This window comes from Hyperolius riggenbachi, chromosome 5, assembly GCF_040937935.1.
Source record: "Hyperolius riggenbachi isolate aHypRig1 chromosome 5, aHypRig1.pri, whole genome shotgun sequence".
Classification (NCBI taxonomy): domain Eukaryota; kingdom Metazoa; phylum Chordata; class Amphibia; order Anura; family Hyperoliidae; genus Hyperolius; species Hyperolius riggenbachi.
Genome location: NC_090650.1, coordinates 391482732 through 391505941, shown reverse-complemented (window position 1 = coordinate 391505941; position 23210 = coordinate 391482732). Strand labels below are relative to the sequence as shown.

At 46.0% G+C, this 23210-nt stretch overlaps 1 protein-coding gene across 1 annotated transcript in view; it reads left to right on the top strand.

Annotated features, from left to right (window-relative positions):
* Positions 1-1539: 1539 nt before the first annotated feature.
* NCALD (neurocalcin delta) overlaps positions 1540-23210 on the top strand; it is a 166255-nt gene continuing 144584 nt past the window's right edge. The window contains exon 1 of the mRNA XM_068237739.1: positions 1540-1962. The gene's annotated coding sequence lies outside the window, so the exon portion shown is untranslated. The remainder of the gene's footprint in view (positions 1963-23210) is intronic.

Below are 23210 nucleotides of genomic sequence, written 5' to 3'. Positions count from 1 at the left end.
TAGGATAGATAGGTAGGTGCCCCGAGTATAGGTTAGCTAGGTAGGTGCCCCGAGTATAGGTTAGCTAGGTAGGTGCCCAGAGTATATTTTAGCTAGGTCACAGGCTGCTCAATAGGACTTACTGTGCATGCACAGCACTGTATGTCCAGGTCAAAGGGCGCCAACCAGGATATACAGAACGGGAGGCACAGCGAGCAAACCATAGAAGACGATGGGCCACACAGGGGCAAACCCAGGATTTTCAATGGGGAATTCCTGAAAGGTCTCCCTCAGCCACGTACAATACAGTATAATAATATGGAAGGACATCAAGCTGGGTACACAGAATGCAATATCCCGTCCGGCCGACCAACAACTGGATTAATCAGGAGCAGTTTGGATACAGATAATAATGAGGACAGCCAACATTGCTAATGAAGGGGAAAGTAAAGCATTCAAACAGTAGGGCACAGGGCTGTGCTCATACCTGACTTAAGTTCCCAAGAGCTGTGCAGAACTCTGTACACACACTGCTGCTCCATGCTCTGTACACACACTACTGCACCATCCTCTGTACACACTGCTGCTCTTTGCTCTGTACACACACTGCTGCTCCATGCTCTGTACACATGCTGCTGCATCATCCTCTGTACACACGCTGCTGCTCCATGCTCTGTACACACACTGCTGCTCCATGCTCTGTACACACTGCTGCTCTTTGCTCTGTACACACACTGCTGCTCCATGGTCTGTGCACACGCTGCTGCTCCCTGCTCTGTACACACCCTGCTGCTCTATGCACTGTACACACGCTGCTGCTCCATCCAAAGTCAACTGTAGCAGGGAAAGAAAGGGGGCGGTGCTGTAAGCTGCAGGATACCTGCAGATATTCTGGTGTCTAAACTTGTGCCTGTCCCCAGACACTGCACTGGCCCTGGCCCGAGGGGGGATTCTGGGCAGCTGTAATCCCCCCCTGCGTTTGCCTATGCCACGGGAGGTGCGGTATGCCTATGCGAACCTCCACACACACACACACACACACACACACACACACACACACACACACACACACACACACACAGGGTGTCATTTTTAAATTTTAGTTAGAGCTAAGGTATCCTTAAGCACAGTTCAGGTGTGATTTAATAAAACAGCAGGGAAATATTTGCAGAAAAGGTTACAGATAATAAATGGGGTACTTGTGTTACCAATACCAAGGAGTACTTGGTAAGCAAATGTTTTACAAAAGGGTTCATACCAAAATAATATTGAGAACCACTGCTATACACACGTGACTGGCATTTATTATGCGTACCATTACAGGTTGAATGCCTCTCCCACTGACACTTGAGAGATTCCCGCCTTGCTGTGAATAGCAGCAGCCCTTCATGCAGGTCCCACACAGGCTCGTCCATGGGTGATTCTCTGCAGCATGCTCAGCTCTCCTCCTCCCCGATCCCCCAAACACGCCGCAGGACCCCCCATCCTTCTCTGTCATGCAAATGAGGCATTCTACAAGCCCCTCCCTCTCCTCCTCCCTCAGATCTCGGCATTCCAGCGTTTCCTGAAGAGAGGAGGCTGCGAGGCTCACAAATATTTGGGATTGTTAGAAAGTGAGGGGCAACAGGCGAGAGGCAGACCCCCCTCCCATCTGCCAAGCAGGAGGGGCGTCTGGGGCAGCCTCTAATGATTCTAATAGGCACACAGTATGACTGATGACCCTATTGAAATGGTTTTACAGCAGCCCCGGAGTTGCTACGACAACCAGTGCTCTCTTGGCTTTCATGTGGCCATGTGACAGCGAAGTTGACGTCAAGTAGAGGCAGAGCCTGTGGATTAAGCCACACACAGCCCAGAGGCTTGTGAATGTGCTGCATGGTGGAGCGCCCATCTCTCTCCTCTGCTGTCTACTGCTGCTGCTGCTTCTCACGGTCCGCAAAGAGCATGGACTACTAACTCCTCTCCCATTCAGCATCGTATCAGGTAAGCAGCTCCCCCCTTCTGCCCCTGGACCCCCCTCTTCTCTCCCTGGGGATCCCTGGCTTAACTCCTGATCCATATTCAAGCAAAGCAGAGCAAAGTTTGCAGTGTGGTCACATGGAAGCTCATCAGTGATCTCTGTGCAGCACACTGACGCATTGTAGCTCATCAGTGATCTGTGTGCAGCGCACTGACACATTGTAGTGAATCAGGATCTGTGTGCAGCATACTGTCAAATTGTAGTGCATCAGGACTGTGTGCAGCACATTAAAAAAATTGTAGCGCAGCAGTGATCTCTGTGCAGCTCACTGACACATGGTAGCGCAGCAGTGATCTCTGTGCAGCTCACTGACACATGGTAGCGCAGCAGTGATCTCTGTGCAACTCACTGACACATGGTAGCGCAGCAGTGATCTCTGTGCAACTCACTGACACATGGTAGCGCAGCAGTGATCTCTGTGCAGCTCACTGACACATGGTAGCGCAGCAGTGATCTCTGCAGCTCACTGACACATGGTAGGGCAGCAGTGATCTCTGTGCAGCTCACTGACACATGGTAGCGCAGCAGTGATCTCTGTGCAGCTCACTGACACATGGTAGCGCAGCAGTGATCTCTGTGCAGCTCACTGACACATGGTAGCGCAGCAGTGATCTCTGTGCAGCTCACTGACACATGGTAGCGCAGCAGTGATCTCTGTGCAGCTCACTGACACATGGTAGCGCAGCAGTGATCTCTGTGCAGCTCACTGACACATGGTAGCGCAGCAGTGATCTCTGTGCAGCTCACTGACACATGGTAGCGCAGCAGTGATCTCTGTGCAGCTCACTGACACATGGTAGCGCAGCAGTGATCTCTGTGCAGCTCACTGACACATGGTAGCGCAGCAGTGATCTCTGTGCAGCTCACTGACACATGGTAGCGCAGCAGTGATCTCTGTGCAGCTCACTGACACATGGTAGCGCAGCAGTGATCTCTGTGCAGCTCACTGACACATGGTAGCGCAGCAGTGATCTCTGTGCAGCTCACTGACACATGGTAGCGCAGCAGTGATCTCTGTGCAGCTCACTGACACATGGTAGCGCAGCAGTGATCTCTGTGCAGCTCACTGACACATGGTAGCGCAGCAGTGATCTCTGTGCAGCTCACTGACACATGGTAGCGCAGCAGTGATCTCTGTGCAGCTCACTGACACATGGTAGCGCAGCAGTGATCTCTGTGCAGCTCACTGACACATGGTAGCGCAGCAGTGATCTCTGTGCAGCTCACTGACACATGGTAGCGCAGCAGTGATCTCTGTGCAGCTCACTGACACATGGTAGCGCAGCAGTGATCTCTGTGCAGCTCACTGACACATGGTAGCGCAGCAGTGATCTCTGTGCAGCTCACTGACACATGGTAGCGCAGCAGTGATCTCTGTGCAGCTCACTGACACATGGTAGCGCAGCAGTGATCTCTGTGCAGCTCACTGACACATGGTAGCGCAGCAGTGATCTCTGTGCAGCTCACTGACACATGGTAGCGCAGCAGTGATCTCTGTGCAGCACACTGACACATGGTAGCGCAGCAGTGATCTCTGTGCAGCACACTGACACATTGTAGCGCAGCAGTGAAGCTCACCGACACATGGTAGCGCAGCAGTGATCTCTGTGCAGCTCACCGACACATGGTAGCGCATTAGTATTCTCTATGCAGCACACTGACACATTGGGCTCTATTCACAAAACCATGTGCGGTAACTCTTTTTTGGGTGAAAAATTACCTCCAGTTATAATTCACTAAAAATAGTGAAAAAAGTGAGTATTCACTAAAAATGTACCAAGTGTGATAAATGTTTGATAAAAGTGCGGTAAAACAGGTGATAAAACAGGTGATAAAACAGGTGATAAAACTGTCAGTAATAGGTACGGAAATAAAGCTTTTTTGACCACTGTAGGGCAGCCCATATACTTGCCACCCATTACACAGAGATGACCCAGGAAAGCCTGTCACGTTTAAAGTGGGACCTCAACTCTTGCACAGGACAGAAGGAAAACATATATAAATGCACCCTGTATGTATATAATTTAGCCTGTCCTTCCCCCTCATCTGTGAATAATCACAACTGTAATTTGACCTCTCAGCTTTGCCAGCTGGCTGCCTCAGCAGAGTAGCTAATGTGTAAACACAGGATGTTAACCCCATGTCTGCTTCCATGAAAGCAGGAAGTACATACACTGGAGATTGTTTGCTGGATTTGTATCAGCTGTAACAAAGAAATGTTTTTCTTTAAAGGTAATTATGCTGTTGCTTATCTTTTAGAGCAGAGAAGAATTTCCTCCTCGGCATCTATTAAATCATCTAAAAGACTGTACGAGGTCGGAAAGTGCGCCTTGAGATTAGACACACTCGTCTTTTCTGCCTTCTATGTAAAACTGACATAAACTCGAGCAAACAAAGCTCAATAGGCTCCATCCTGAAGGCCAAAAGCAGAGAAGTGATAATTATCACCTACCATTTGTAGGTGATAAAAACATCCTTAATTAACACCAACTTTTCAATTGAGAATCTCAAATTGGAGATAAATTTGAGGTAATTACCACACTTTTACCTCACTTTTACCGCATGAGGTAAAAAAAAATTGTGAATTTGAAAATGGAGATATTTTGGTCGGTGTTTATCACTACCTAATTTAACTCATGCGGTAACTCATTGAGAATAGAGCCCATTGTAGCGCAGCAGTGAAGCTCACTGACACATTGTAGCGCAGCAGTGAAGCTCACTGACACATTGTAGCGCATCAGTGAAGCTCACTGACACATTGTAGCGCATCAATGAAGCTCACTGACACATTGTAGCGCATCAATGAAGCTCACTGACACATTGTAGCGCATCAATGAAGCTCACTGACACATTGTAGCGCATCAGAGATCTCTGTAACTCACTAACACATTGTAGCGCAGCAGTGATCTCTGTGCAGCGCACTGACACATTGTAGCACATTACCCAAGGCTAAAGGAAGTGACTGAATTGCTTTTTCTTTTGCATATTGTTTCCTTTTTGTCCTCCTAGTATAAGCTGTTTGGAGGTGCAGCTATGGTTCTGTCAGATTATCTGGCCGCCTGTTGATTTTTTGCACAGAGTAACGAGGCGATGGATCTCGCCCCGTGGTTAACACTTTCTTCCCTCAGGTCCGGTGACCCATGCCTAACCTTTCTATGCTGCCTCCCGCCCCATGCCTAACCCTAACCTCACCCTTCTCCTGTGCTTAACACTGACGGCAACCCTTTCCTATCCTGTTACGCCCTCAACTCTCAAATCCCTACCACCTTTCTATACAATCATTTCTTGTCTGTAGTTTAGGGCTTGCCATACATGTATTGATATTCGCGGCTGATTTGATGGAAGCTGTTGCCCCAACATGCACAACTGTTGATCAGTGTTGGACAGTTTATCAATCAAAAGGGTGAACAAGCATTTTGGAGTATCTTTGTCAAAGGTTGGAGAGTAATCAACAGCTGCATAACATTGTACTGCATCAATCCGTACAATGATCATTCGTTTCTTGACTGGATTTCTCCTGAAGATCAAGTAAACACTAAAATCCATCACTATTCTCCGATTGGTTTTCAATCACGGAGTAGTCAAATGCTTTCTATATTGGGCCGATATTGACTCATGTATGGCAATAAGCAAGCACCTATACTACCGTCAACCCCCAGCTCTGCACCTAACCCTAATTCCTCACTCTCCACTGCCTTAAAGTGCCTATTTACAGTGGGATTTTTAGTGAATGGCCATATTTTGGATCCGATCATTCAGATCGAATTGTATGGCAACAAAGTAGCTCATTGGCCTCATCAATCCTAAACAATCGTATTAAGCCTGGTACACACTTTCAATTATGATTGGCCAATTGCTGACTAATAGCACATCCATGTAGTATGAGAGTTTACATACACAATCTGCTCATATTATTCAATATTTGTTGACCCTCCTACTCCGTGGAGTTGATGATAAAATTGGTCAGTGATTGGCCAATCTTAATTGAAAGTGTGTACCAGGGTTTAGTCATTGTTTTGGTTGATCAGCTTGGTGGATTTTTTTTTTATATACGACCATAATTAGATTCAAAGTTGTGAATAATTTGGATCTGTTCATATTGTGGACCTAATAATAAAGGACTTTCCATTGGATCTGAATGACTTGATCGAAAATAATAATCGGTCGCTGAAAATGGCACCGTTAACTGGCACTTTAAGATTTTGTGAAACCTTTTTCTACCTGTTACTCTGCCCATGCACAAGATCCCTAAAAACGATTCGTTGGAGGGCTGAGAAATATTGATCTAACTGAATTGCATTTTGAAATATTCACACGATTGTTGTATATGCCTTTGCGATCATTATAACATTGACAATTAGAGAAGATTGCATTTGATTGTATTTCTGTGTGGTCAGTGGCACACTGCCCTATCTCATAGTCTGTCATTAACCCTACCGCAGTACTTTCACCTAATTTTAACCGATAAACCTAACTGAACCCTTACAACCCCTCAGCTTGACATACCTGTCACCCTAGCAACCCATAATGATGGTTAGGTATTAGATCGCCTTATATACGGTAGATGGATATTTGTATGTTAGCTGTTTGTTTTTTACGATTTTTATTCTGGCTAATTTTTTGCAAGGTTAGCTGTCTGTATTGAGAGTTTTCTTTTATCTTGCCTCATTTCTTTTTACTGTCATTGCTATTAAACAAAGGCATTGCGTAAGAAAATATAGCAATTAAGTTGATCCAATCAGTAGTCGTCTTAAGCCTTGTACACACTTACAATTATGATTGGTCATGGTCAATCACTGACCAATTTTACCACCTCCATGTAGTATGAGTGTTGACAGATATGCTGCAGATTTTGGATTGCGGATGCGTTTCTGCCTCAATGTTAAGTATAGGAAAAACGCATACCGCTCTGAAAAACGGCACTTCAGAGCGGTTTTCCAGGCGTTTTTTGTTACAGTAGCTGTTCAGTAACAGCTTTACTGTAACAATACATGAAATCTACTACACCAAAAATGCTTCACAAAAACGCAAAATGCTAGCTGAAACGCTACAGGAAAAATAAGAAAAAGCGTTTCAAAATCTGCTAGCATTTTGCGGATCTGCTAGCGGTTTTTGGTGTGCACCAGGCCTTACAGAGTACTATGAGCAGCTTGTGTGCAGAAAGTCTGTACCAGGCTGAACTGTTGAGCAGAAAGCCGGTTGCTGCTGTTATTGCACTTTAGTACGCTATCTCTTGTCTCGCTGCATGGGATAGATGCACGTCCATGGATTGGGTTAGCCTAAAGCCTTGTACACTTTTTTTCAATAATGATTGACCAATATCAACATCTTCATGTAGTAGGAGGGTCAATAGATATTGAATACTATGTGCAGATTGTGTAGGGAAACCCTCATACTACATGAAGGTTGTAAAATGGGTCATGATTGACCAGTCATAATTGAAGGTGTGTAATAGGCCTTAAGGTGGCCATACATCAGGCGACTTGGCGGCAGATCGACCATCTGAGTAGATTATTATAATCGGAATTGGATGAAAATTGGGCATGCTCTTGACGGCACCAATCGACAATGTAACCAATTTCGGGCTGAAATTGATCGCATTAATCGGTCGGACTTGCTGCAAGATGATTGGGCCGACTTGCTTGAACATGTGTGGGGTGGTGACAGCGAGCGATATCAGGACGAGTGACGAACATGACAAGACCCCTGACGCTGTCCCGCCCCTAATGTGTAATGGACCCCCCTGGTACCCAGTGCACTATACATTTCCTGTCCGTGGCGGCCGCTTGTCCTCCGCTGGCCCCGGGCGCACTCCTCGCTCCATACACGCACCCAACATGGTTGCTGGAGTAACGAGGCATAGGCCTAAATGATAAATCGAATTTAAACCAAGATCACGATTTCCGCAATGACATCATTTCCGCATGAAGGATGCTTGAAGAAGCAGCTTCAAACTTCCCCCAAGTCCCGGCACGTGCGGTCTGCACATCGGCAGTGTTGGACATACCTTCCGACACGAGTCCAGCGCTGTCTGTCCTCTATTACCATCTGCCGACTCTTGTGCATGGCATACTTCCTGGTTCCTGTATGTCACATGATATACAGGAAGTATGCCGTGCATTCTAGCCTGCAGGAGGTGAAGTGGCTAGACAAGCATCACTGGACTTGTGATGGAAGGTATGTCCAGCACTGCAACAGCTTGGGGGACAGAGGGGGCTCAGAGAGAGGCACAAAGAGACACAAAGGGGGAACAGAGAGAGACTCAGAAGGGGTGCAGAGGAAGACCCGGAGGGGACAAAGAGAGACACAAAGGGGGCACAGAGAGAGAGAGACCCAGAGGGGGCACAAAGAGACAGGGGGACAGAGAGGCACAGAGGGGAAACAAAGCTTGATTTGAAGGAAATCATGAATTGAATCAAAATCGCGATTAAAATTTTTTTCCTAAAATCGTTCAGGCCTAACGGGGCGCATTTGTCACATCACACACACACACCTGTGTTTACGCTAGCAGCCACATGGGGGCGCGTGTATGGAGCATGGAGTGCGGCGGGGCCAGCGGAGGACAAGCGTAGGCCACCGACAGGTAATATATAGAGCACAGGGCACCAGGGGGGACGTCATTACACATTGGGGGTTGCAGTCCACAAGCCCGATTCTGGATCAGTTTCTGCATGATATTGATCAGGAATCAGCCTGCAGTGTATGGACAGCCGACAGATCGCTTTCTAATCAGATTTGATCAGACAGAGATTTGTCTTTTGGTTGCATCTGCCCATCATCGCCTGAGGTTTAGGCACCTTTAGTGTGTCGGAATTGTACTTCTTTCATATGTGCTAGATCTGCGTAAGCATGGTGTTTGGAGATCTGTATATCTGCTGCTACGATTGCAGATTTCCCCCTCAGTAAAATGCAGACTTGAGTTAGACTTGTGAAAAATGAAACAAAGTGAAAGTATTACAGGGTGCAATGTGGGCGGAATGTGATAGAGATATGATGCAATCTGGCGACGGAAATGTGTGCTTATTCTGGGCTGCAGCTGCATAGCTTATGTACTGTGCTTCAGCTGTTGCATGTCTTATGGGGGATAATGCTTACAGAGTGCTGTATTAAAGGGCATCGCCACCTTTTCTGTAAAAAAAATAAATTATATTTTATGGTGGAACAGTGAGATAATAAACTTTTTGATTGGCATTCTGTGTCTATTTTGTTGCCATGTGCCTGTACAGTCTCTTGAAGAGTCTGCTACACCCAGTGACAATTGGTCACGTTTTTGCTTCTTAACAAGGGGGCGTGTCTGTGGTTGCTTGACATTTCCTACTAATGTGTGTGTGTGGAATAAACACGAAGCACATTAATACAATGGGTGGTTTACAAAACTAGGAGGACTGTTGACTTTGTGTCAGGAAAAGTGCGCATCCACCTTTTTTAAGGTTCCACTCACATGGTTAAAATGTATCTGAGGTGACATGATGAGATAAACATGTGTTTTGTATACAGTGCAAAACCTTAATAACAAGGTGTGTGTGACTGTGTGTGTGTGTGTGACTGTGTGTGTGTCTGTGTGTGTGTTTTTCTCTTCTGCCTGAAAGGGTCAATTTTTAGGCATGGAAGTGGCAGCTTCTGTCTTGTCAGTAGCTTGGTGGGGAATATAGTAAACATCACTGATAAGCAAATTACAGCCATAAAAGTTTTTTTTTCTGGCAGAACACAACTTCTGAGAGCAGGGGAGGGATAGAAAAGGTCAATAGTTCATGTATTTTCACTTAGGGACACTTAATAGGCTGTCACTGAGCAGAGATAACAAAACGGTCAATCTACTTTGTAAATGTTTAAATATAACATAAAACCATGAGATATCTAAAGAAGTGTGTTTTAGGAGTAGGAGGATAAATTCAATGATGAATCTAATCAGTTTATTTTCACCTCAGGTTCACTTTTTAAAGAGGGTTTCTCACTGGAGATTCCTCCTGCATAGGTCTGCATTGTTTGGCTGGTGGCTCTGTGTGCCTTGTGGCAGCCAGGGCTGTGGAGTCAGTCAGAGCCATTTTGGGTACCTGGAGTCAGAGTTAGTAGTTTCATAAATTGAGCAGTCTGAGTTGGAGTCGGAGGATTTTTGTACCGACTCCACAGCCCTGGTGGCAGCCACAACTGTGTTTGGGTGTGACTGCTGCCATTGATTGTCTTTCAGTATGTCTTCCACCGCCTGTATGAATGGGAAAACCCGGTGTGAAAGATATGTATGTGCTGCCAGAACAAGCCACTTGAAAAATTGAATTCCAGTTAGCTGCTTGTTATTATGATCTCCTGCCTGCAATGATTTCTCAGTGAGACATAGCAGTCATGCAGTCAGATGAGGAAAAATTGCGTGCATGAAATAGTTACATAGTTACATAGTTACATAGTTATTTTGGTTGAAAAAAGATATACGTCCATCGAGTTCAACCAGTATATAGTACAACACCAGCCTGCTCCCTCACCTATCCCTGTTGATTCCAGAGGAAGGCAAAGTCCGACAGCTTTCGGAGGGGCACAGCAGCTGAATGCAGCAGATTGGGAAGGACTTGGAAGGACTACCGGTGTGTGTGTGTGTGTGTGGGGGGGGGGGGGGGGGGACCTGAAAGACTACTACTGGGTCACTTAAGGGAGTACTGTAGGGGGAGAAACGGTTGAACTTACCCGGGGCTTCTAATGGTCCCCCGCAGACATCCTGTGCCCACACAGCCACTCACAGATGCTCCGGCCCCGCCTCCGGTTCACTTCTGGAATTTCCGACTTTATTTAGAGTCGGAAATCCACTGCGCCTGCACGGCCACGCCCTCACTGATGTCATGTGTATTGTGCAGGCCCAGTACAGTCTGCGCCTGGGCAGTACGCTCCTGGTGACGTCAGCGTGAGCGAGGACACAGCCGTGCAGGTAGAATGGTTTTCTGACTTTAAAGTTGGAAATTCCAGAAGTGAACCGGAGGCGGGGCCGGAGCATCGGGAGTGGCTGTGCGGGCACAGGATGTCTACGGGGGACCATTAGAAGCCCTGGGTAAGTTCAACTCTTTTTTTTACCCCTACCACTAGGCCTGAAAGATAAATCGAATTTGAATCGAAATCGCGATCACCAAGATCACAATTTCAGAATCTTCAAAGCGGCGAATATCGCGATCACGTCATTTACACATGTGGAAGTTTGAAGAAGCGCCTTCAAACTTTCCCAAAGTCCCAGTGCGTGCGGCCCACAGCGTTGGACATACCTTCCATCCTCTATCGCGCTCTGCCGCCTCTTGTGCTTGGCAAAACGTTGGGTTCCTGTATGTCGCATGATATACAGGAAGTATGCCGTGCATTAGAGCCTGCAGGAGGCAAGGTGGATAGACGTGCATCGCTGGACTCGTGCTTGAAGCTATGTCCAGAACTGATGCAACTTGGGGGACAGAGGAGGCACAGAGAGAGACAGAGGGCGCACAAAGCAGAGTTGCCAACTCAACCCTTTAATTACTGACACATATGAATTATACAGGTTTTGTGGCTAGGTAGATGCAGTTAAGGCACTGAGTATGTGCAAATAACCGCAGAACCTGTATAACTTAGATGTGTCAGTAATTAAAGGGATGAGTTGGCAACACTGGCACAAAGAGGGACACAAGAGACACAGAGGGGGCACAGAGAGAAACAGAGTGGGCACAGAGACACAAAGGAGGCAAGAGAGAGACCCAGAGGAGGCATGAAGAGTCAAAGGGGGCACAAGAAAAGACAGGGGGACAGAGGGTGAACAAACAGGCACAAAGGGGGGAACAAAGATTGATTTGAAGGAAATCGTGAATCGAAATCGTAATTTTGGACAGAAATCGTTCCATTCAATTTTTTCCTAAAATCGTTCAGGCCTACCTACCACCCTACAGGACTCCTTTAAGCTTCCCTTTTAGTTTGAGTTAGGCCTGAACGATTTTAGGAAAAAATTTGAATTGAGCGATTTCTGTCCAAAATTGAGATTTCGATTCACGATTTTCTTCAAATCAAGCTTTGTGCCCCGTCTGTGCCTGTTTTTTGCCCCTCTGTCCCCCTGTCTCTCTTCCAACACGAGTCCATCTAACCACTTCGCCTCCTGCAGGCTCTAATGCACGGAATACTTCCTGTATGTCATGTGACATACAGGAACCCGGAGCTTTGACAAGCACAAGAGCTGGAGGACGGACAGCGTTGGACTCGTGCGGAAGGTATGTCCAATGCTGCGCCCGCAAGCGCCGGGACTTTGGGTAAGTTTGAAGCCGCTTCTTCTAACTTCCCCATGTGGAAATGACGTGATCACGATAATCGCCGCTTTGACGATTCCGAAATTGTGATCTTGGTGATCACAATTTCGGTTTAAATTCGATTTATCTTTCAGGCCTAGTTTGAGTACACTAACCCATTAAATGCAGATATATAAAGTAGTGTGAAGGGCGCTCGTGCGCAGCTATGATCAGTGCAGCCTGAGTGGGTGGAGCAGAAGCTTCCTCAGCTGCTGCTAGTTACTGGGTTCAGTGAACCTTATTAGAAACGCTTTTGTGGTGATGACTGGTGTTTCCATACACAGGGCAAAGCAGGTGAACGGTACCTGTGGAGAACATCTAATCACCTGTGTTCCAACACTCTCTACAGGACTTCTAATGGAGCCCATAGCTTGGCTTGTCTGTAGCAGCATTATGCAGGGCAGGGAGTGAATCTCAAAAACAAAAGGATGTAGATAATTGGCAGTACTGTACCACATTAGTTATTATTGTGTATTTAGATTCTGCTGACATCCTCTTCTGCGCTTTATAAAGTGTGTATATATAGTCATGTCTCTGTAACTGCCCCTGACTGGAGCTTGCAATTTAATCTCTGCCAAAATCATAGTCCAGGGCCATCATTAAAGGGAATCTGAAGTGAAAATAAACTTGTGAGATAACGAATTGTATGTGTAGTACAGCCTAGAAATAGAACATTAGTAGCAATGATAAGAGTGTCATATTGTCTCCAGTACAGGAAGAGTTAAAGGGGCACTACAGCGAAAAAACTGTAAAATTGAAAATATGTGCAAACATATACAAATAAGTACATTTTTTTTTTTCCATAGTAAAATGAGCGATAAATTACTTTTCAGTTACTCTTTAATGCCCATAAGGTTGCCTGCAGATCCCCTTGTGCGCAGCAGGCCTTAGCTGATGGGGATTATTATTGTTTTTTATGGTGTAGTTGTAATGAAAACAAGGACTGATTCCAGGGACAGATCTCCATTGCCAGGGATGTTTGGCAGCTATGCTGATCCACAGAGCGGCGGTGAAGCCTGCCAGTCTCCTAGAAAGATGTGATTTATGGATATTTTTACCCCTATAACTTCCTCTGTGCACACGCACTAAGCATACACATTGTTTATCTTTGCATCGCGGTGCCGCGGCCGGACTGCGCGGACGTAGGAAGTGTAAAATTAGAATACATCCGTTGGGAAGGAATTCAGGGTGAAACTTGGAGTGCCCTGTGAGCTAATACATTTTTAAGCTGTTTGGATTGTTTACAGTTATTGTAAGGGACTTCTGCTTTTTAAGGAACCTTTCACCCCGGTGTCTGCTCAGCCTGTCGGAGCCGGATCATTAGCGTCCCCTGTGTCACGCAAACGCAACTGATCACAGTAATAAGCTCACATGGCTCTATTGTGTGCCTCTGCTGGGAGAGCTCATTGATTGGCCTGTGTGTGATGCCTCCTATCGCAACGGGTACTGAGGGCACTGCGGAGCACTGATTAGCATGGAAAGAAATCATTATAGTATTGTAATGATGCCTAATAACTATTTCCCAGAATGCTTTAACGTGGCCACACATCTAGCGACTTGGCAGCCGATGGAACATCCAATTAGATAATTATCGAATTGGATAAAAATTGGTGCCGCCAAGTGCATGCACGATTGACCTGCTTGGCCCAAAATTGGTTGCATTGTCAGTCGGACATGCAGTAAGATGTCAGGCCGTGGTTGTCGATCGGGTGCACAGCGGTAATGTGAGCAATATTGGAAAGAGCGACAGACATGACAAAACCGCTGGCGCTGTTCCTCCAGTGTATAAATGTATATGCGCATTTATACATTACCTGTCCTGTGTCGCGTTGCTCGTCTGTCTTCCGAATCTACCGATGTTCTATTAGCAAAGTTCACGTTGCCGGTGCATAGCAAGCAGCGCGTGTGACATGCGCGCCACGCCGGTGGCGTGTATATCGCTATTGGTAGAGTGGCGGATTCCAAAGACAGATGGACACTAGACAGGTAATGTAAAAATGTACACTAGGGAGGCAGCGAGGATTTCGTGCTGAAATTAATCAGGAATCGGTCGCAGTGTTTGGATGGCCGACAGATCTTTCTCTAATAAGATTTGATCAGAGAGAGATTTGTCTCTTGGTCCAATCTGCCCATCATCACCTAAAGCCTCATCTACACGCGTAGATGAGGCTCTGATCCGGCTGCTCGATTAGCCGCTCGATCGCCTCTTCCGCATCCCCACGCGTCCCCCGGATTCGAGTCCCCGCCGGCGCCGCTTATCTTCCGCTTGATTCCCTGCCATTGTCCCCTCGCGGGGAACGAGCAGGGAATCGGCGGTAGCAAGATCCGACCTGTCGGATCTTATCAATCGAGCCGCATCAGCCGCTCGATTGATAAGGAACATCGGAGCCTCATCTACGCGTGTAGATGAGGCTTAATGTATGGCCACCTCTAAAGATTCTGTAGCCATGGGCCATATGCAATTCCTTTTTTCACCTGAGTTTGGGAGTTTGGGTGTTATTGCTCACTTCAGAAAACACACAGCAAGCAGACATTAGGCCATGATGCTGCTTGCCAGCTGTAAGGATGTTGTCACCTGTGATACATTTAAGAATGATGATCTGGGAAAGGAAAGATTTTACAATGGGCGAACACTGACTAAATCATTTCTAAAGTAATATAAGTAATGTTATTCATTAAGTGACATTACATCCAGTAAAGTTCCTCTTTAACCACTTCTGGACCGCGCTGATCGAAATCTACGCCCTGTTTTGCACCTGTTATCTCTGACAGGGCGTAGTTTTCAATTCTCCCAGTTGCACACTCTTGCTGATCGCCCCGCTCTCTTTTATAGGGACGGCAGAGCAAGCGGGCTACAGCGATGGGACATCAGTGTGAAAGGTGGTAGAGGCGGATCAGTGCGGCTTGACGTCGGTAAGCGCCATTTTTTTAAACCAGCAGTCTCTGGTCCTTTAACCTCCTTGCCGGTTATCCCGAGCTCAGCTCGGGGTAACTTGCGCAGGAGGATTTCTCAGGCCCCGCTGGGCCGATTTGCATAATTTTTTTTTTTCTTCACACGCAGCTAGCACTTTGCTAGCTGCGTGTAGTACGCGATCGTCGCCGCCGATTCGCCGCTACCCGCCGCGCCGAGCCGCCCCCCCCCCCGCCCCAGACCCCTGCGCAGCCTGGCCAATCAGTGCCAGGCAGCGCTAAGGGGAGGATCGGGGTTCCCTCTGACGTCACGACGTCTGTGACGTCATCCCGCCCGGTCGCCATGGCGACCGGGGAAGCCCTGCAGGAAATCCCGTTCTCAACGGGATTCCCTGCATACTCTGATCGCCGAAGGCGATCGGAGTGGGTGGGGGGATGCCGCCGCTTAGCGGCTATCATGTAGCGAGCCCTGGGCTCGCTACATGATTTAGAAAAAAAAAAAATTAAAAAAAAGTGCGGCGCTGCCTCCTTGCCGGATTTTTTAGACCGGCAAGGAGGTTAAAGAAAACCAGAGCTGTTCTAAATAAAACGTTTTATACATACCTGGTGCTTCCTCCAGCCCCATCCGCACGGATCGCTCCCACGCCGCAGTCCTCAGTCTTCTCGCAGCTCAGATACCAGGTCCCTGCACTTCCGTCAGTCGGAGCCAGTCTGACGTAAGTGAAGTGCGCTGTTTGCGTATCTCTTCAGCAGCAGCTGTTGGAGAGATATGTAGAGGGCGCACTTCTACTGCGCAGACTGGCCCGACTGAAGGAAATGACGGGACCCGGTATCGAAGCTGCGAGAAGACTGAGGACGGCGGCGTGGGAGCGATCCGTGCGGATGGAGCTGAAGGAAGCCCCAGGTATGTATAAAACGTTTTCTTTAAGGGGCCAGAGACGCTGGTACGGAAGGGGTTAAAAGACAACTAGCGAGAGGTATGTGGAGGCTGCCATGTTTATTTCCTTTTAAAGAGAATCTGTATTGTTAAAATCGCACAAAAGTAAACATACCAGTGCGTTAGGGGACATCTCCTATTACCCTCTGTCACAATTTCGCCGCTCCTCGCCGCATTAAAAGTGGTTAAAAACAGTTTTAAAAAGTTTGTTTATAAACAAACAAAATGGCCACCAAAACAGGAAGTAGGTTGATGTACAGTATGTCCACACATAGAAAATACATTCATACACAAGCGGGCTGTATACACCCTTCCTTTTGAATCTCAAGAGATCATTTGTGTTTCTTTTCCCCCTGCAGCTATCTTCCACTGAAGTGTCAGGCTGTTTCTTCCTGCAGAGTGCAGACAGCTCTGCCTGTATCTAATTCCTCAGTATGTGAAAGCCCAGCCAGCTCAGAGGAGGATTTATCCAGCTTGTAAAAGATAAGAGAGAAGCTGTCCTAATCTAAATAATACACAGGCAGTGTGCAGAGAGGGGCTTGGAGGGGGGAGATGCATCACAGAACCACAACACTGAAGAACTTGGCAGCCTTCCAGACACAGTCTGACAAGAGAGAGATAAGTTGATTTATTACAGAGTTGGTGATAGTAGAACATGCTGCAGTAAGCCAGAACACATTAGAATAGCTTTTGGAACTTGTAGGATGATAAAAAACAGGATGCAATTTTTGTTACAGAGTCTCCTTTAAGCAATACCAGTTGCCTGGCTGCTCTGCTGATCCTCTGCCTCTAATACATTTATCCATAGCTCCTGAACAAGCATGCAGCAGATCAGGTGTTTCTGACATTGTCAGAGCTGAGATTAGCTGCATGCTTGTTTCTGGTGTGATTCAGACACTTCTGAATCTAAATAGATCTGCAGGACTGCCAGGCAACTGGTATTGTTTAAAAGGGAATAAATATGGTAGCCTCCATATACTTCTCACTACAGTTGTCCTTTTTAAGGCCAATACAGGTAATTTTGTTGGAGGTGGTGGTTACAATGTACCTGTGTGCTATTTAGGGTGTAGATAAACCCACACAGACTCCAGGAAGAAAATATAAACTCCATGCAGATAGTGTCCTGGCCCATATTTGAACCAGGGGCCCAGTTCTACAAAGCGAGGGTGCTGTCCACTGTTCTACCATTCTTCTCTGTATTTGTTATCCATATGGCCAGGCTGAAGTCTCACATTTATTCTATCCTTATTTTTTGATCCTTGAAGTTTGAGTGCTCATGTTTTCTGCCTAACTCTAGTTTTAAAAACACACGATTGGTTCGCACGATGGCCAGGGGCCCCGGACCTCTCTCACTGGCCGGGGCCCCAAGGCCAATGCGCGATACCTGGAGGGGAGTGCAGGTGGGCCTGGACCTCTCACACCCAGGCTCTGGACCTCTCACATTCAGAAAACCCACCAGCACTGCCTCCATACTGAATGCTAAATTCGACACACACAAGCAATAGAACACAGCAATACATGCATGCAGCTACATTTGAGTCGTCAGCAGGTGCTCGTCAGCCAATCAGGATGCACTGTCATACACCCTTTACCTGCCATACCACATCTAGCAGCCATTAGCATTCAGGTGGGAGGCTTCAGTTGGACGCAAATCGCAAGATTGCGTCGCTAGCAGGACCGCCCCGTGCAGGCATCCCTCCCACAGGGGTCCCTCCCTAACCGCTCACCTGTCCGCCATGTCCTAGAGCCTACCACCTGAATGCTAATGGCTGCTAGATGTGGTATGGCAGGTAAAGGGTGTATGACAGTGCATCCTGATTGGCTGACGAGCACCTGCTGACGACTCAAATGTAGCTGCATGCATGTATTGCTGTGTTCTATTGCTTGTGTGTGTCGAATTTAACTCTAGTTTTAACCATGTAACCTTTTGCAACATCGGTATGTTGTTATCAGAGGTCTGGCCACAATAGGTGTGCCCATACACACCGTACCACATCCCCTGCACGTGAACCACATCTGACAGCAGACTCCTCTGTAAGGGCTCATTTCCACTATCGCGAATTCGCATGCGTTTTTCGCATGCAAATTCGCATAGCAATACAAGTGAATGGGACTGTTTCCACTTGTCAGGATTCCTTTGCGTTTTTCTGTGCAGAAAAAATTCGCATGGCAGAGCCATCAGAATTCGCATACCGCATACCGCTATGCGAATTGCATACAATGTATTTAATAGGAAATTCGCATGAGGTTTGGGTATGCGAATTTTCATGCGAATTCGCATAGAAACAATGGAAAAGCACACCAGCAGTGCCATGGTTAAATTCGCGTACATCGTCCATGCGAATTCGCGTACGAATTTGCATGAAAATTCGCGATTCGCACCGCACAAGTGGAAATGCAGCCTTAAGAAAATTTGCTAACTATCACTCTAAGTAGAATCACATGATCAGCTGTTAACAGAATTTGATCTCAGAAAGCATAACAGAATTTTATCCCAGAAAGCAGACATTGGGAGCTTCTGCGTGCAAGCTACACTGACAGAAAGCTGTGTGCTCAGAAAAATAGCAGTGCGATGCTTATAGATTAAACTGGATATTACATCATTATACAGTATGGTTATTTACAGTACTGTGATGAGATTTGGGAGTGTGATTTTTCACACAGGCGACATTACTTTGATACAAAGGCATGTGGGATAATTATAAAGGCAGTGAGATGGGAGAGCAGACAGGTTTACAATGGCATGTTGTGCCAGACTGTAATTCTGCTTTTACAAAAAGGGTGATTGGTCCAGGGATTTAAAGATTTGTGGTCTATCTTTCTTACGTGGCATTAGCTCTGCTCCTGGCTCTGCGGGGGTTAACGGAGTGCAATCAGCTGAGATAAATTTTTCCTGGCCAGTTTCCCCCTTTCCTTTTCTGAGATAAGCCGCCACTTGGTCCATTTCGGTCTCTTCCCGCTCAGCTAGGAATGCACATCGTCCACAAATCTGAGCATATGTCTTCCTAAAAAAGATCAGTCTATAAGCAGATTAACTTAGTTTTCATTCAGGCCATCAGAAGTCCGCTGATAACTGAGATATCGGACTTGGATGTGTTTAAAGAAAGCAGAAAATCTACACAAGCACTTCCTAAATTATTATTAATAATAATAATATTATTTTTTATAAAGCGCCAACATATTCCATGGCTTTGTACAAAGTAAGAAACAAACATTGGGTACATAATGATACAGACCATAGTGTACACCAATATACAAAATACAGAATCTGTACAAAATACAGAATTGGTAATTACAGTGAAATCCCACCTGTTCAGTTTGGCATTTGCAGAAATATAACTTTTGTTGTGTGAATACTTCATCCTACTACCAGCTACTGAATCTGAGAGAGCCTAAGCGCTTTGAGTCCTATGGGAGAAAAGCACTATAGATATGTTATTGTATTGTACAGTGCCAAAATTAATATGAATAAATGTGTAACAAATTCCAAGACATGGGGATGATCAATGATGAGATGCAAATACTTTTGAGTTTATGCAAATTTATGTACATTTTTTTTGTAAATATATGCAGCTTGAAATTGGACCAATCAGTTTAAACCTGGGTGAGACTTGATTGGTCCTTTTTTTTTCAAGCTGCATATATTTTCATAAACATTTGCATAAACTCTGAAGTATTTGCATATCATTAGAAGACACAAAAGGGTGAAAGAGCCCCGTCCTTGCAAGCTTTTATTATTATTATTGATTTATAAAGAGTCAACATATTCCATGGCTCTGTACAAAGTAAGAAACGAGCATGGGGTACATAATAATACAGACAATGGTGTACACCAATATAAAAAGACACATAATTAGTGACAAAATATACTAAAATGATGCAATTTACAGAATACAAAATACAGAATTGGTAATGACAGTGATAAAAGTAACATGATAAATAAAATGTATAATAATTTTCAAGACACAAAAGTGGGAGAGAGCCCTGCCCTTGCGAGCTTACAATCTAAAGGGAAATGGTGGGAAATACATAAGCATTGGACTGCAAAACCCAAAAACTTAGCAGAAAACCGTACTTGTGCACAAATGTACAGCTATCTATTTTCCCCCAAAGTGCATTTAAAGAGTGACTGTAACCCACCACTTAGGATGTGCAGACCCAGAGGCCTGGCCACGTCACCCTGGTGCACCTCCAATCCTCAATCTTCATGTTATCCCCTGTTAGGTGGTGGTGTGGCCTCTCATCATAGGGGATGTGAAAAGGTAGGGCATGGGTTTGTGTATGGCACACAGGTTTGCGATCTGCAGTCTTATGGAGCCGCTGAGCTGGAGGGGTTGGGGGGGGGGGGGGGGGGGGGGGGGGGGATGGTGACCTGTCAATATGGGGAAAGCGAAAAGGTAGTGAATGGGTATGTGTATGGTATACAAGTTTGTGGCTGGGAAAGATAGTGGGTGGGTTTGTGTGTGGTATGTAATGCGGGTTTGGGACATGGCCTCCTCTAAAATCTTATAGAGCTGTTTGGCTGAATTTCCACTACAAACGAGTGTTAGTTTTAATGCCGTGAATTAACACTTGCAAAAAACGCATGCATTTAAAATCTGTGGTCCGTTTCACAACTTTTAACTTTTTTTTATCAAATGCACTTAAAAAGCTGCATGCAGAAACTGGAGGGCTAATGGAAATACAGCCTTGGAGTAAATGTAATGCTGTACATACTACTGATAAAGTCAAGTGCTCATATCACCGCAAAAGATAGCTGATTCATTGGGATGAGTTTACGAATTTGGAACGGTGTTGCAAATGCTTTGGTCTGTGGCATATAACCAGAACCTTACATATGCGGGCCGTTGCAGGGGGGGTGAACTCACCGTTGCCTCTGCCTGTTGTGCTCCATGTCGCATCCCATCTCTCCAATACTTCCCCCTTCTGGCTGTTTAAGAGAAAGTAATAAGGCTGCTTTCACAGTGGAACGTTACAGGCGCTCTGTTACAGCAGCCAGTAACACAGCCCAACTCACAGCAATTAAAAATCAATGGGCTGTTCACAGTGCCCACGTTGCATAGGCGTTTAACGCTGCACGTTAAATGAAAGTGCAGCATGCTGTGCGTTATACTCCTATGTGGCTGCGTTAGACTGCTTGCACATGCTCAGAAATGTATGTCAGGAGAGGAGGAGGGGAGAGTCGCTATTGTGTCTAGCCACATGGCTAATTAATATTCACTGCACTGTAGTGTTGTCCAGATCATGAACGTTTCGGATCTTTTTTGTGAGTCGAATCATCCGGATCATCACAATGAAGGATTCAGTTCACAGTGGATGTCTGGAAGAAAAAGGAACTGCAGCTTCTGTGCACAAGCACAATCTTCCTGCTGCATCTCTCCCTCCCCCATTAGCACCCTCAATGTGCCCTCATTCTCCTGCACCTCTCACTCTGCTGCACCCCTGCTTCCCTAGTAAAATGATTCAAAGATTCGGTTCAAAGATCCGGATCTTTTCAATGATCCGATTCGAATCATCCGAATCATTGAAAAGATCCAGACTTCCCAGTATAGAATGTAAACTGTGCACCAAGAGCCGCATAACGCGGCTCAATCTGACGTCCAACTTCAACACCACCAGGCGTTGCGTTAGGGGCACGTTATGCGATCTTTACGTCCCCTAAAATGCAACGTCTTGGTGTGAAAGAGGCCTAAGAGAAATGGAACGTGATGTGGAGCACAGCGACAAGGGTGAGCTAACCCCCCTGCAGCAATCTTCATACAGAAAGGTCCTGGTTCTGTGCCAAAATGTTCGGAACGCTGTTCCAAATTTGAAAGCTCATCCCTATTCCCTACTAACACGCCCGCCCTTACCGAGAGTCTGTTGTTAAAAATCTTGCCTGCCTTCCTTGTCCTTACTGATGTGGTTTCCTTCCTTTCTCCTGTGATCACAATTGCATTTATGATTTTCTACATCACATTTCAGATTAGTAACGTAATAAGTGAAGGTTAAAAATAGAGCAGAGGTATAATGGAAATGTCAGTAAATTCACACGGACAGCGGTGGTTAGCTTAGATTAGCAGTCTCACCTTCCTGACCACGCAGCATTTGTACATAGTTGTGCAAAGCGGTTGTCAGGCATGGAAATGCAGACAGCACCTTCACCAAACCCCATACACCAAACTTAAAGCGGACCTGAACTCAGAGCTTCCTCTCTACTCCAAAAGATGAGCAACAGCGTAATAACCTTTTAAAGAAAAACATTTATTTGTTACAGCTGATATAAATCTGCAGTGTTTATACTTCCTGCTTTCATGGAAGCAGACATAGGATTAACCTCCTGTGTTTACAAATTAGATGCTCTGCCAGGGCAGCCAAGATTCCTGAGCTGAGAGATCAAAATACAATTGTGATTAGTCACAGATGAGGGGGAATTAGGCTAAACTCTCTTAATACACACAGGGTGCATTTCGCTGTTTTTCTTCTGTCCTGTGCTCTGAGGCCTCTTTCACAGTACGACGTTAAAGTCGCACATTAGAAAATGTTCCAACGCAGACTAACGCACAGCAATACTAAGTCTGTGCGACATTCCCAGTGCACACGTTGCGTTTGTGTGTAACGTGTAGTGTTATTAGAAAGTGCTGCATGCTGTGCACTTCTTGAGGTATTTCCTGCTCAAGTTAGTAATTGACCTTACTAGTCGGTAATTCTAATTTCCTGTGCGGTAATAGGTTTTGTGAATTGGCTTTTGGCAAGGTGGTCTGTAAAATCAGCTGTTTTCTGCATTACCGAATGCAGTAATGCTTAGGGAATTGAGGTCAATGGGCTTGATTCACTAAACCGTGATAACTCCTATCACGGCCGCGCTCGCGGTTTTTGAGTGCAAATATTCGCAATGGCGTGCAAAACCTAGTGCGGCCGTGATATGAGTTATCACGGTTTTGTGGATCAAGCCCAATATGCGCTGTTTTGTACTGAATTGAGCTGCACATAGGGAGGTCTATGCAGATAAGGTGTGTGTTGTCCATATTACATGTGCTGTTGGTGTTTGTGTGCCAGTGGGTCAGACCTTTATGTGCCGTGTTGTACTGACGTGAACCATAGA